Here is a 15,794-nt window from a genome sequence, read left to right on the forward strand (position 1 = left end):
GCACAAGCTGGACTCAAGATTGCTGGGAGAAATATCAATAACCTCAGATATGCAGATGACACCACCCTTATGGCAGAAAGTGAAGAGGAACTAAAAAGCCTCTTGATGAAAGTGGAAGAGGAGAGTGAAAAAGTTGGCTTAAAGCTCAACATTAAGAAAACTAAGATCATGGCATCTGGTCCCATCACTTCATGGGAAATAGATGGGGAAACAGTGGAAACAGTGGCTGACTTTATTTTGGAGGCTCCAAAATCACTGCAGATGGTGATTGCAGCCATGAAATTAAAAGACACTTACTCCTTGGAAGGAAAGTTATGACCAACCTAGATAGTATATTCAAAAGCGGAGCCATTACTTTGCCGGCAAAGGTCCGTCTAGTCAAGCCTATGGTTTTTCCAGTAGTCGTGTATGGATGTGAAAGAAGGACTATGAAGAAAGCTGAGCGCTGAAAAAATTGATGCTTTTGAGCTGTGGTGTTGGAGAAGACTCTTGAGAGTCCCTTGGACTGCAAGAAGATCCAACCAGTCCATTCTGAAGGAGATCAGCCCTGGGATTTCTTTGGAAGGAATGATGCTAAAGCTGAAACTCCAGTAGTTTGGCCACCTCATGCGAAGAGTTGATTCATTGGAAAAGACTCTGATGCTGGGAGGGATTGGGGGCAAGAGGAGAAGGGGACGACAGAGGATGAGATGGCTAGATGGCATCACCAACTCAATGGACGTGAGCTTGAGTGAATTCCAGGAGTTGGTGATGGACAGGGAGGCCTGGCATGCTGCGATTCATGGGGTCGCAAAGAGTTGGACACAACTGAGTGACTGAAATGAACTGAACTGAACTGAACTGAAATGTATTCAACATTTGTTGACACAACATGACTAAATATGCTAAAATTCTAGAGTGGAGATTATTTCAATGTTAGCCAAGGATCTACAGCTTCTTTTTCACTGGGAATTTGCTGATTCATTGCATAATTTAATGATTCAGAATCTGGGCTTGGGCAAGCAGAGGACTATTGTGACAGGAAGCCAGCATAATTTGGGGGTTACCTGGTGCTGGAGTGACAAAATTAGAGTCTTGAGAGCCTTTCTCACACAGCATGTTTTCTCCTCAAATATCTGCCCATTATATAAGCTGTGAAGGATAGGAGGCTAAAGAACTATATAAAAAGACTTGGAAAGCAGAGTCTTTCTCATTCTCTTGGGTACTGAGCTACCATAGAATCTAAGCTCTGAACTGAACTCTCTGAAAGCCCCTGTCATAGGGACAGAAAAATCAGAGGTGGACTCAGTGCTACCAAAACTGCAACCTACACTTATTACAGCTCAGTTTTAGGTTATATTTAGATGTTTGAGTGATATACACCCCTTCCCCCTATCTGCCTAGCAAATCAAAGGGTAAATCCTTTCAGGTATTAGAAAATGTATCAGGAGTATCTTACTTTTTCATATATAATTTATAGCATTCAATAAAACATGACATGATATTTGACAAGTTAGGATAACATGACAAATGACCAAGGTGAAAAAAAGAGATAAGAGAATGCAGAGACACACATGATAGAAATGCATAAGGATTTTAACTATGATCAGTGTATTTAGGGGAAAGGAGAGAAGGGGAGAATATACAGATAAAAAGATGAAAAAATTAACAAATAATCATAAACAAATAAAAATAGCAATGGAACCATTGCCAACCTAAAATAAAATATCTAGGTTTAAAAAGCGAATGAATACATCAAACAAATTTTAGATAGAACTTAGAATATAGTGATTTAGAGGAGTCCTAAAGATGAGAGATGAGAAGGAAAATAAAGAGTAGGAGAGGGAGAACAGATACAGAGACCGAGAGGCAGAACTACTTGAAGATGTAATAATAGAGAATTTTTTAATTATAAACTAAAGAGTATGAAAAGCCCCACTCCTAGTAAAGCTGCTGAAAATCAAAAGGAAAAAGGAAAATCTGAAATAATAACAGATTTATTTAATACTAAAGGAAGGGAAAAAAAGGGAGAGAAAAAGGAACATAAAGCATGTGGATCAATTAAAAGCAAATGGCAGATACCAACACATCAATATTAGTAATTGCATTTACAGTGAATGGGTTAAGATAAAACAAAACTGATGCAAATGTTACTTGCAAAATGATCACCTTATATTATGAAAACAAAGAAAGGTTGAAAGTAAAATGATGGAAAAAATGTACTAACTATAAGAAAACTCGAGTAGCTTTATCGATGTCCCAGAAAGGAGACTTTAAGAAAAGATATACTAATTGACAGTAGTGCTGAGAGGGCATCAGAGGGCAGACAGACTGAAACCACAATCACAGAAACTAGCCAACCTGATCACATGGACCACAGCCTTGTCTAACTCAATGAAACTAAGCCATGCCATGTAGGGCCAACCAAGATGGACGGTTATGGTGGAGAGTTCTGACAAAATGTGGTCCACTGGAGAAGGGAATGGCAAACCACTCTAGTATTCTTGCCTTGAAAAACCCCATGAACAGTATGAAAAGGCAAAAAGATAGGACACTGAAAGATGAACTCCCCAGGTCAGTAGGTGCCCAATATGTTACTGGAAATCAGTGGAGAAATAACTCCAGAAAGAATGAAGGTAGGGAGCCAAGGCAAAAACAATACCCAGTTGTGGATGTGACTGGTGATAGAAGCAAGGTCCAACAGTGTAAAGAGCAATATTGCATAGGAACCTGGAATGTTAGGTCCATGAATGAAGGGAAATTGGAAGTGGTCAAACAAGAGATGGCAAGAGTGAACGTCGACATTCTAGGAATCGGTGAACTAAAATGGACTGGAATAGCTGAATTTAACTCATATGACCATTATATCTACTACTGTGGGCAGGAATTACTTAAAGAAATGGAGTAACCATCATAGTCAACAAAAGAGTCTGAAATGCAGTTGCTGCTAAGTCGCTTCAGTCGTTTCCAACTCTGTGCGACCCCATAGACGGTAGCCCACCAGGCTTCCCCGTCCCTGGGATTCTCCAGACAAGAACACTGGAGTGGGTCGCCATTTCCTTCTCCAATGCATGAAAGTGAGAAGTGAAAGTGAAGTCGTTCAGTCGTGTCCGACTCTTAGCGACCCCATGGACTGTAGCCCTTCAGGCTCCTCCATCCATGGGATATCCATGGGATTTTCCAGGCAAGAGTACTGGAGTGGGGTACCATTGCCTTCTCCGTTGAAATGCAGTACCTGGATGCAATCTCAAAAACAACAGAATGATCTCTCTGTTTGTTTCCAAGGCAAACCATTCAACATTACGGTAATCCAAGTCTATGCCCCAACCAGTAATGCTGAAGAAGCTGAAGTTGAATGGTTCTATGAAGACCTACATGACTTTTTAGAACTAACACCCAAAAAAGATATCTTTTTCATTATAGAGGACTGGAATGCAAAAGTATGAAGCCAAGAAACACCTGGAGTAACAGGCAAATTTGACCTTGGAGTACAGAATGAAGCAGGGCAAAGGCTAATAGAGTTTTGATCATAGCAAACACCCTCTTCCAACAACACAAGAGAAGACTCTACACATGGACATCACCAGATGGCTGACACCAAAATCAGATAGATTATATTCTTAGCAGCCAAAGATGGAAAAGCTCTATAAAGGCAGAAAAACAAGACCAGGAGTTGACTGAGGCTCAGATCATGAACTCTTTATTGCCAAATTCAGACTTAAATTGAAGAAAGTGGGGAAAAACACTAGACCATTCAGGTATGACCTAAATCAAATCCCTCATGACTATACAGTGGAAGTGAGAAATAGATTTAAGGGACTACATCTGATAGACAGAGTGCCTGATGAACTACGGACAGAGGTTCCTGATACTGTACAGGAGACAGGAATCAAGACTATCCCCAAGAAAAAGAAATACAAAAAAGCAAAATGGCTGCCTGAGGAGGCCTTAAAAATAGCTGTAAAAAGAAGGGAAGCAAAAAGCAAAGGAGAAAAGGAAAGATATACCCATGTGAATGCAGAGTTCCAAAGAATAGCAAGGAGAGATAAGAAATCCTTCCTTGGCAATCAGTGCAAAGAAATAGAGGAAAACGACAGAATGGGCAAGACTAGAGATCTCTTCAAGAAAATCAGAGATACCAGGGGAATATTTCATGCAAAGATGGGGTCAATAAAAGACAGAAATGGTATGGACCTAACAGAAGCAGAAGATATTAAGAAGAGGTGCAAGAATACACAGAAGAACTGTACAAAAAAGATCTTCATGACCCAGATAATCACGATGGTGTGATCACTTACCTCGAGCCAAACATCCTGCAATGTGAAGTAGAGTGGGCCTTAGGAAGCATCACTACTAACAAAGCTAGTGGAGGTGATGGCATTCTAGTTGACCTATATCAAATCCTGATGATGCTGTGAAAGTGCTGCACTCAATATGCCAGCAAATTTGGAAAACTCAGCAGTGGCCACAGGACTGCAAAAGGTCACTTTTCATTCCAATCCCAAAGAAAGGCAATGCCAAAGAATGCTCAAACTACCACACAATTGCACTCATCTCACACGCTAGTAAAGTAATGCTCAAAATTCTCCAAGCCAGGCTTCAGCAATACGTGAACCGTGAACTTCCAGATGTTCAGGCTGGTTTTAGAAAAGGCAGAGGAACCAGAGATCAAATTGCCAACATCTGTTGGATCACTGAAAAAGCAAGAGAGTTCCAGGAAAACATCTACTTCTGCTTTATTGACTATGCCAAAGCCTTTGACTGTGTGGATCACAATAAACTGTGGAAAATTCTTCAAGAGATGGGAATACCAGACCACCTAACCTGCCTCTTGAGAAACCTGTATGCAGGTCAGGAAGCAACAGTTAGAACTGGACATGGAACAACAGACTGGTTCCAAATAGGAAAAGGAGTACCTCAAGGCTGTATATTGTCATTCTGCTTATTTAACGTATATACAGAGTACCTCATGAGAAATGCTGGGCTGGATGAAGCACAAGCTGGAAACAAGATTTCTGGGAGACATATCAATAACCTCAGATATGCAGACGACACCATGCTTATGGTAGAAAGTGAAAAAGAACTAAAGAGCCTCTTGATGAAAGTGAAAGAGGAAAGCGAAAAAATTGGCTTAGAGCTCAACATTCAGGAAACTAAGATCATGGCATCCGGTCCCATCACTTCATGGCATATAGATATGGAAACAGTGGCTGACTTTATTTTGTGGGCTCCAAAATCACGGCAGATGGTGACTGCAGCCATGAAATTAAAAGACGCTTACACCTTGGAAGGAAAGTTATAACCAACTTAGACAGCATATTAAAAAGCAGAGACATTACTTTGCCAACAAAGATCCATCTAGTCAGAAGCTATGGTTTTTCTAGTAGTCATGTGTGGATGTGAGAGTTGGACTGGAAAGAAAGCTGAACAACGGAGAATTGGTGCTTTTGAACTGTGGTGTTGGAGAAGACTCTTGAGAGTCCCTTGGACTGCAAGGAGATCCATCCAGTCCATCCTAAAGGAAATCAGTCCTGAGTGTTCACTGGAAGGACTGATGTTGAAGCTGAAACTCCAATATTTTGGCCACCTGATGTGAAGAGCTGACTCATTTCAAAAGACCCCGATGCTGAGAAAGATTGGGGGCAGAAGGAGAAGGGGATGTCAGAGGATGAGATTGCTGGATGACATCACTGACTCAATGGACATGAGTTTGGGTAAACTCTGGGAGTTAGTAATGGACAGGGTGGCCTGGCATGCTGCAGTCCATGGGGTCACAAAGAGTCGGACACAACTGAGCAACTGAACTGAACTGAACTGAACACTAATTGAATTAAAGAGGGAATTTTCAAGATTATAATGAGATGCACCCTTAATAAAGATATAGACATCAAAATTCAAGAAAGGTAACAGGACATAGCTTTGAAATATACTTGACAGAATGAAAAGAATAAATAGGCAAAATCACAATCAAAATGGGGGATTTTTACTGTATCTTTTTCAATAGCATACAAACCAGACATACAAAAAACAAAGAATACAGTAGATGTACAAGAAAATAATCAGCACATTTAACTAAGTAACACATAGAGCAATGCACCCAACAGTGCAAGAGTTCACATTATTGTAAATGCACTAGGAACATTTATCAAAAATGACCACATAATAGGACAAAATATTTCACTCTTTGAATTCAAACAGAGTATTTACTCTGGACACAGTGGAATAAAATTAAGAATTAAAAAGAAAATATTGTTAGCCATCCCTATTTTGGGAAATTCAGCAACACCCTTCCAAAAAACACCTGAGTCTGGAAATAAATTTAAAATTTACCAAATATTGTGAAATAATGATAATAAAAATACAATAATAATGATAATAAACACAAAATAATGATATTATCATAAATTCTTCTAATGAAACTCAAGTAGTGCCTAAGGGAAATTTATACCTTAGATTTAGAGAAGAGGAAAGACCAAAAGTGAAAAAAATGTAAGCTTCAATTAAGAAACTAGGAGATGAGAAATCCTAAAGAATATAGAATGTTGGGGTTAATTAAAAAAGGAACAATATTGTTACCATCTTTCTAAATTCCAAATATATGCGTTAGTATACTGTATTGGTGTTTTTCTTTCTGGCTTACTTCACTCTGTAAAATAGGCTCCAGTTTCATCCACCTCATTAGAACTGATTCAAATGTATTCTTTTTAATGGCTGAGTAATACTCCATTGTGTATATGTACCACAGCTTTCTTATCCATTCATCTGCTGATGGACATCTAGGATGGTAACAATAACCCTGTGTACGAGACAGCAAAAGAGACACTGATGTATAGAACAGTCTTATGGACTCTGTGAGAGAGGGAGAGGGTGGGAAGATTTGGGAGAATGGCATTGAAACATGTAAAATATCATGTATGAAACGAGTTGCCAGTCCAGGTTCGATGCATGATACTGGATGCTTGGGGCTGGTGCACTGGGACGACCCAGAGGGATGGAATGGGGAGGGAGGAGGGAGGAGGGTTCAGGATGGGGAACACATATATACCTGTGGCGGATTCATTTTGATATGCGGCAAAACTAATACAATTATGTAAAGTTTAAAAATAAAATAAAATTTAAAAAAATTAAAAAAAATAAAAAAGGAACAATAATGAACAGAAAAGAAGGTAAGCATAAGATAGAAAACATAGGAAAAAACCCTTTAAACATGGCTCATTGAAAACTGATGAACACTGATCAATACCAATGAAGAGCAGAGAGTAAAGGAAGTTAACAATACCAAGAATGAAAAGGGACATCACTATAAATCATACAGATTTTTTGGTCATAGTTTTTGTGTTGTTGTTTGTTTGTTTTTGGCTGTGCTGTGGCTTGTGGGATCTTAGTTCTCAGGTCAGGGATTGAACCTGGACCCATGACAGTGAAAGTCCAGAGATTTAACCCCCGGATTGCATAGCTTTATTAATAAAATTTATACATTTAATGTGGATAAGTACACGGAAAGTGTCAATTTCTCCACAGCCTTGCAAACACTTAGGTGTCTTAAAAAAAAAAAAGTCATTCTGACATGTGTGAGATGATATCTCTTTCTGGTTTGATTTACACTTCCCTGATGATTGACAATGTCAAGCATTTTTCATATACCCGCTGGCCATTTGTATGTCTTCTTTAGAGAAATGTCTATTCAAGCCCATGGCCAATTTTTTGGGTGTGTTCTGATTATCTACTCCTGAAGTTCTTCCTGATAAAGGACTGCTTAGTGATGCCCAACATCCAACCAAAAAATTATTAGAATTTCCAAAAGAGAGAAATGTAACCTATAACACATTTTTTAAAAACAATCATTTAAAGTAGGTTCAGAAATTACAGAAATGATTGAATTGACTGAAGAGCTCCTTAAACCCCTAATATCAATATGCTTAATGAACAATAAAAATAAACAGGGAGGAAAACTAGGAAAAATAAACAAATGAGACTTCTGAAACTGAAAAATATAGTATTGGAATGAACAGTCATCTGGATTAATTACACAAGAGACTAGACATTGCAGAATAAAAGAACTGGGAAGTAAGACACAGCAGTAGAAGCTAGTTAAAGGGAACCAAAGAGTAAAAAGGCAGAAAAATAAGAATGGAAACTCAATGACACATGGAATAACATCAAAATGTATAAAATATGTGTATTTGGAGATTCAGAATAAGGGATGTGCAGAAAAATATTAAGATAAGATAAATGACATTTTTGCAAAGTTATTGAAAACTGTAAACCCACTAATCCAAAAAGCTAAACAAATCCCAAACAAGATAATGAAACCATTCTCAGAAAACTTGACAATGTTATTACTGAAATTTATTGGTAAACAAACAAACAAAAATATGTTAAGAGTAGCCAGGGAAGTTTCACATATTATATACAGGGAACAAAAGGAAAAGTATTATTTACTGACATTTTGTTGAAGGCAATAAAAGTCAGATGACAATGTAAGAACATATTTAAAGTATTGGGATTGGGCATTTGTTACACTAAAATTGAATCAGCTATGAAAATACTTTTCAAAACTGAATGAAAATTAAAATGATTTCAGGTAAATGAGAGATGATAGAATTGGAGGCCACCAGACACACACTACACAAAACTGCCTCAGAAAGTTCTTCAAGCTAAAGGGAGATGACAGCAGATGAAAACATGGATCCTCTCAAAGCTATAGAGACCGTGCTAAATGTTGATCCTCTATTAGAAGATTTAAGCAAAAATATTGGCAACAAACTATAAGATTCATAATAAATTTATAAATAGAATGTATGACAATGATAGCACCAATGACAGGGACAGGAAAGTGGAAGAAAAGTATAGTGACTGACATTGCGTGTTGTGACATTATATCATTTCAAGGTAAAATGTAATTGAGGATTAATAATTCAACATTGGGCTTTCCCGGTGGTTCAGTGGTGAAGACTCCACCTGACAATGCAGGAGACGTGGGTTCAATCCGTGGTCTAGGAAAATCCCACATACCTCAGAGCCACTAAGCCTGTGCACCAAAACTAGTGAGCCTGCACTCTAGAGCCCAGGGGCCACGACTACTGAAGCTTGTGCACCATAGAGCCTGTGCACCACAGCAAGAGAGGCCACCGCAATGAGAAACTCATGCCTGCAGCTAGAGAGTAGCCTCTGATCTCCACAACTAGAGAAAAGCCCATGCAGCAATGAAGACCCAGCCAGCAACAAATAAAAATTACTAAAATTTTTTTAATTAAACATTATAATCACCTAAAAATCTGATGCAATTAATAAACCAATACAGTATTTAAATTAAAATGATAAAATATACTCGAAGATTAAAATAAGAACAAAGATATAACATATAGCAGCAGCTGCTGCTGCTACTGCTGCTAAGTCACTTCAGTCATGTCCGACTCTGTGAGACCCCATAGACAGCAGCCCACCAGGCTCCCCCGTCCCTGGAATTCTCAAGGCAAGAACACTGGAGTGGGTTGCCATTTCCTTCTCCAATGCATAAAAGTGAAAAGTGAAAGTGAATTTGCTCAGTCGTGTCCAACTCTTAGCAACCCCATGGACTGCAGCCTACCAGGTTCCTCCGTCCATGGGATTTTCCAGGCAAGAGTACTGGAGTGGGTTGCCATTGCCTTCTCGGACAAATAGCAGGCAAGTACACTTAAACCCAATTATATCAATAATTACATTAAATAAATAACTTAAGTACTCCAAATAAAAAACAAGATAATCAGACCAGATAAAATAAGACAAAACAATATACTGTCTACAAACTTCTATGTGTTTAAATATAACATAGAAACATATTAAAGAGGTAAAAATTAAAACCATGCAAACACAATTCAGAGAAAACTCTGTATAATATCTAAATTAATATCATACAAAGTCAGACTATAAGACAAAGAATTCATTCAGAGAAAAAGAAACATTTTATGATAATAAAATACAAAAGAAATTATATAGTATTGAAACTGGTGGGTTAAAAATAAAGTGATGCTTAGAGGAAAATTTAGAACCTTGATGCTTCCTTGATGACTACATTAGAATAAAAATAGAAACAGAAGAAAATGATCCAAGACTCCACCTTAAGAATCTACAAAAGCAACCACAATCATAACTGAAAAAGAGAAATGAAAACTGAGCATAGAAATCAATTAAGAAGAAAGCAAATACACGATCAAGAAAATCAATACAGTCCATTAGTGATTCTTTTAAAAAGAACATTAACACTGATAATCTTCTAGCAAACCAATTAAGAAAAAGAGGGAACACATTAACAGCACCAGTAACAAAAGGAGGAATATCATTGTAGATCTTCCCAACATGTAAAGATATGAGATATGAACCAGTGTTACTAACTTGAAATTTTTTTGTAAAATGGGCCAAGTCCTTAAAAACACATTACTTGTGAAACACAACTCACCAAAATCTGATACAGAAAAAAGAGAAAAATATGAGTAAACTTATTTGTTAAATAAACAGAATCCATATTATAAAAATTTTCCACTAAAAAAACTGCCAGCTACAAATGCTAGCACTTCCACAGAGCTCAGAAATGACTCCCACAACAGGATAAAGGAAGAGAGGGAGGGAAGGAATGAGGGCAGGAAGGAAGTGTAACACAGAGGCTGTGGTGAATGTACGAACTGACCTGCATCCTTCCAACCCTCCCCTCCTGCAATCCTTGCATCTTTATCCCATCATCATTTTGCACTTCAGTACTGTAGTCCCTGGTGGCTCAGAAGATAATCAAGACTCTGCCTGCAATGCGGGAGACCCAGATTTGATCCCTGGGTGAGAAGATCCCCTTGAGAAGGAAATGGCAATCCACTCCAATAGGGTCACAAAGAGTAGGACAGGACTGAAGGAACTTGGAACGCTTGCACCACAGTCCACAGTTTGTGTGTTCCCTCCCAGATCTTCCACCTGAACTCCTTGAAATCTCATTTTTTCAAACAAACTTCTCTACATTCTCCTCTGGTCATTGTTTCCACTCTGCTGCTGCTGCTGCTGCTACTGCTAAGTCACTTCAGTCGTGTCCGACTCTGTGCGACCCCATAGACAGCAGCCAACCAGGCTCCCCCATATCTGGGATTCTCCAGGCAAGAACACTGGAGTCGGTTGCCATTTCCTTCTCCAATGCATGAAAGTGAAAAGTGAAAGTCAAGTCGCTCAGTCGTGTCTGACTCTTCGCGACCCTATGGACCGCAGCCTACCGGACTCCTCCATCCATGGGATTTTCCAGGCAAGAGTACTGGAGTGGGGTGCCATTGCCTTCTCCTGTTTCCACTCTAGATTTCTCCTAAACACGGTACTTCACTTCCAGCAATCCACTACTGAAGCTGAAATTTCTCTTCCATACCTGACTGCTAAGGATGAGCAGAAGAAACTCCGAGTTTTGATTAAGATAATGAAAACACATGCGATTCTAATCTTATTTCTGCTACATCACTACCACTGACTTATCTTCACATCATTAAAATATGTCTGAAAATACAGAAAAAACAGACCAGGAAGAGGAAACTAGTGACAAAAAGAGAAATAGAAGGAACCTGGAACCGTTCATAAAAATGTGAGAGTCTAAGTTAGAGCAATGGTAGTCAGGGTGTACAAACCACAATCAGGATTTAAATATTAGTTCAGTTCAGTTGCTCAGTCATGTCCGACTCTTTGTGATCCCATGAATCACAGCACGCCAGGCCGCCCTGTCCATCACCAACTCCCAGAGTTCACTCAAACTCATATCCATGGAGTTGGTGATGCCATCCAGCCAACTCAGCCTCTGTCATCCCCTTCTCCTCCTGTCCCCAATCCCTCCCAGCATCAGAGTCTTTTCCAATGAGGCAACTCTTCGCATGAGGTGGCCAGAGTACTGGAGTTTCAGCTTTAGCATCAGTCCTTCCAATGGACACCCAGGACTGAACTCCTTTAGAATGGACTGGTTGGATCTCCTTGCAGTCCAAGGGACTCTCAAGAGTCTTCTCCAACACCACAGTTCAAAAGCATCAATTCTTCAGCGCTCAGCTTTCTTCACAGTCCAACTCTCACATCCATACATGAGCACTGGAAAACCATAGTCTTGACTAGACAGACCTTTGTTAAATATCAGAGCACTTCCAATTCTCTACTTCTAAGTATATCTTAACTGGAATTAATAACAAGACATCAGTTTTCTTAAGATAACATTGGGAGTTCTAATTTCACACAAAGTTTCAACATCACACACTCCATTTTAATTCAGATGCTGATTTATCAAAATATGGTAGACACACCTGTAGTATTTCCACAAATTTATCTTCAGTTGGAACCATGATTATGACATTGTGACAATGAGGAAGGTTACCTGAGATGCCAGAAAACAGGTTTGTTTAAAACAAAAGTTTCTAACTAAAATTCAAATTCACCTTGAAAATAATTATTTTTAATAAGAATGATAAAGAGAATGGAAGAAAACATTTTGAAGAGATGAATAGATTTATGACATAAGTGCTGTAGTGGTTTCACAAATGCATACTTATCAAGCAGTTTTGTATGTCAGGCATACCTCAATAAAGTACTTTTTAAAAAAGAAAAGAATTGTTTCTTTAAGGGCATCAACTAGAATCATCAAAGATCTGCTGAAGGTGAGATTAGAAAAGATCACTTTTCCAGTGATCTTCCTGTACATAAAGACCCAAGAGCTGATTGGCTGTGGCTGTTAAGGACCTACTGCAGATGTCTTCAGGGCTCCCCTGTCCCACCATCCCATTAGATGGGGTGGTACTATCCTAAGACCAGCCTTCTATCTTAGGGAATTCACTGTGATAACTGACAATATCTTCCTCCAGTCCAATTGTTCTGATGTGATTAATAACCTGGACATCCAATCTGCAATTGTGATAACAACTAGAAGCATCTCTGCCAAACACTGTGAGCACCCATTCACACCCTAGTTTCACTGCTGTCTTTCCTGCATCCACCTTGGCATAGGTCAAACACATTTAGGTAGCACTGAGTACTTCTTAGGAGTCACATCAGGTCCTCTTAGCTTCAATTCAGTTCAGTTCAGTTCCTCAGTCATGTCTGACTCTTTGCAACACCACGGACTGCAGCATGCCAGGCCTCCCTGTCCATCACCAACTCCCAGGGTTTACTCTATCTCATGTCCATTCAGTCGGTGATGCCATGCATCCACCTCATTCTGCCATCCCTTTCTCCTCCCACCTTCAATCTTTCCCAGCATCAGGGTCTTTTCCAATGAGTCGGTTCTTCGCATGAGGTGGCCAACATACTGGAGTTTCAGCTTCAACATCAGTCTTTCCAATGAACACCCAGAACTGATTTCCTTTAGGAGGGACTGGTTGGATCTCCTTGCAGTCCAAGGTACTCTCAAGAGTCTTCTCCAACACCACAGTTCAAAAGTATCAGTTCTTCGGTGCTCAGCTTTCTTTAGAGTCCAACTCTCACATCCATACAGGACTACTGGAGAAACCATAGCTTTGACTAGACCGGTCTTTGCTGGCAAAGAGATGTCTCTGCTTTTTAATATGCTGTCTAGGTTGGTCATAGCTTTTCTTCCAAGGAGCAAGTGTCTTTTAATTTCATGTCTGCAGTCACCATCTGCAGTAATTTTGGAGCCAAAAAAAAAAAAAAGTCTGAAACTATTTCCACTGTTTCCCCATTTGCCAGGAAGTGATGGGACCAGATGCTATGATCTTAGTTTCTGAATGTTGAGTTTTAAGCCAACTTTTTCACTCTCCTCTTTCACTATCATCAAGAGGCTCTTTAGTTCTTTGCTTTCGGCCATAAGTGTGATGGAATCTGCATCTATGGTTATTGATATTTCTCCCGACAATCTTGATTCCAACTTGTGATTCATCCAGTCCAACATTTCTCATGATGTACTCTGCATATAAGTTAAATAAGCAGGGTGACAATATACAGCCTTGACATACTCCTTCCCCGATTTGGAACCAGTCTTTTGTTCCATGTCCAGTTCTAACTCTTTGCTTCTTGACCTACATACATATTTCTCAGGATGCAGGTCAGATGGTCTGGTATTCCCATCTCTTGAAGAATTTTCCAGTTTGTGTGATCCACACGGTTAAAGGCTTTGGCATAGTCAATAAAGTAGAAGTAGATGTTTTTCCGGAACTCTCTTGCATTTTCAGTGATCAAACGGATGTTGGCAATTTGACCTCTGGTTCCTCTGTCTTTTCTAATTCCAGCTGAACATCTGCAAGTTCACAGTTCATGGACCACAGCCTTGTCTAACTCAATGAAACTATGAGCCATGCCATGTAGGGCCACCCAAGACAGACGGGTCTTAGTGGGGAGTTCTGACAAGACGTGGTCCACTGGAGATGGAAAGGCAGACCACTTCAATATTCTTGCCTTGAGAACCCCATGAACTCTTAGATTCACTGCCTCTTAAATGTGATGTGCTTCAGCTACTGTGTTGTAAACTTCAAGACTTCATTTTCCTGCTCCCTCAACATCCCTGCAAATGTGGTGTGAGCTCCCCACTCGATTCATCAGGTACACCAGTGTGATGAGATTTTCCCTGCCACAAGTCCCGCTTCTGGACTCCTCTGACTGTGACCTAGGGACATTTAAATGCATCACTGAATTTCTCTCACAGCTTTTCCTTGTGTAACTGCACCATGACTTCGGGTATGGTCACCTGTCCATGGGTCTTCACATGCCCTTTTGGGGTCACCATTGCTTGGTTGAGCCTGTTCTATTGGCACATCACCCACATACCAACCTGATGGAGTGTGGTGACTCTGACTTTTAGGACCAATGAGGATAATACACCTTGTTGCCTACAACTCTCCTATGACACCCCCCCACCATTAATGTAGCCACACCCTACTGACCATTATGTCAAAGAATACAGAACAATTACCATGCTGAGACTGTGTCACAGAGGTCGAATCCAGAAGCTGAATCTGTATGAAACTTTTGACCTCACCTCTGCCTCCTGTGACACATCACAAAGACCCTTCACCCAAGTATGTTCTAAAGGCTGTATCCGTAATCTCAAGTCATTCTGGTAATAAGACAGAGGCTTTTCCTGCTAGAAATCCCCATACAGACCAGACAGGACTTACCTGAGCAGACTACTCCAGCATCCTCATCATGGGAATGGCTATCATTACGATAGTCTTTAATATTAGAATGCCTACAGTCACTGACAGTTGACTCCACCCCTTTACACGAAGTATACAAAAGCCAAATGGGGCCAAGTCCTGGCCCAAAATAAGCCCCTCCAGGAAAACCAATGGCAGCTCCACACCCCAGCTGCCTGCACACTACAGATGCATCCTTCAAGCTCCATTTCATATCATTCACTGTGCCCCATTCTCCTTGGTGCTTCACTTCCACTCTCCCCTCACAGCGGTGGGCTCCATCCTTCAGCCTCAGCTCCAGAGCTGCAAGAGAGACCCACAACAGGAAAGATTTTAGCAGACTTAGAGTGGCATAATATTTAAAACATTAGCTCTCTGAGGAGCAAAACAGTGCATGGGATATAGTATTTACTGACCTCTGTGGTATAAGCATTCCCAGTGTGGCTAACTCTAAGCCCCCAGTGTGCCATTACTGAACCCGGAGTAGGAAAGGAGGCACCAAGTATTTCTCAGGAGCCTGTAGAACCAGCTCCAGGGACACCACCGAGGACAGGCCTCCAGAGACTCTGGATGCTGCCCTCCCTGTAGATGTGCCCAAGGCTACTAGGGCCCAGCTTCTCCATCTCAGTTGCAGCTCATGGCCTGGGATCCAGGAAGGAATCCTCCCTCTCCTTCCCTGTCCATAGGAAG

Source organism: Bubalus bubalis, chromosome 4 (genome assembly GCF_019923935.1).
Source record: "Bubalus bubalis isolate 160015118507 breed Murrah chromosome 4, NDDB_SH_1, whole genome shotgun sequence".
Lineage (NCBI taxonomy): Eukaryota > Metazoa > Chordata > Mammalia > Artiodactyla > Bovidae > Bubalus > Bubalus bubalis.